This window comes from Urocitellus parryii, chromosome 2 (assembly GCF_045843805.1).
Source record: "Urocitellus parryii isolate mUroPar1 chromosome 2, mUroPar1.hap1, whole genome shotgun sequence".
Taxonomy (NCBI): Eukaryota; Metazoa; Chordata; class Mammalia; order Rodentia; family Sciuridae; genus Urocitellus; species Urocitellus parryii.
This window is the reverse complement of record NC_135532.1, coordinates 75,103,704-75,104,629: the sequence shown is the minus strand read 5'-3', so window position 1 is coordinate 75,104,629 and position 926 is coordinate 75,103,704.

Sequence of the window (926 nt, the reverse complement as noted above, 5' to 3'; positions counted from 1 at the left end):
AAAATGAAGTTTAATTAAAGGGAACATGGCAAGCTCCAAAACTTAAACTATGCTAATTTGAAAACTTCATTTATTTCCATGTTGTCTGATGACTAATTCTGCCTTGTACCTAGTGAAAACTTAATAAGTATACAGTTAATTAATTGATTAATTAAATTCTCTAAAACATCCCCTAAATAAATAACTTTATAAAATTTGACTTTTCATGAGTTTTCTTCCAATCAATTCAAATAAAAATATTACTTTTTGAGTAAATGAACACGAATTTAAAATATTATATAAAGTATGATTCATTTTTTTTTTCGTCTTTATATGTAAAAACCAGAAGGTCATTACCAAACTTTACATTGCATTAAAAATTATATTTTAATGTTACTCTAACTATAATACATTATCAGATTTTCAAGTTAGAGAACATGAAGTATAGAAAAATAATAGGTGAAATTAATAAGTAATTGTATACCTTACAGAATTTGCTTCACATATTTTCCTGAAGGCATTATATGTTGGCTGTTTAATATTTCCAGCTTTGTTCAAAATAGATTAAATGTATGAGATGTTGACTTTGAAAATAGACTAATACAAAGTCTTATTACTAGACATGTACTTTCTCAATGATCAACAAAATACAGTTGCCTAGCATGTGTGAGGCACTGGGTTTAATTCTCGGCACTGCATATAAATAAATAAAATAAAATAAAGGTGCAAAGACAACTAAAAATATTGAAAAAAAATTTTAGGCAATCAGAACTGTATAAGGAATAGCAGCTGTCAGTCAACATTCAATAGCTTTTGTATATTAGATCTTTTCAGTAGCATTTGTATATACCACTTATACTTAATCTGTATCTATCTACATCCAGAAATAACTTTTCAGGTCATTTTTTTTTTTTTTAACAAATGCTCTAATGTAATCAAGTTATGCA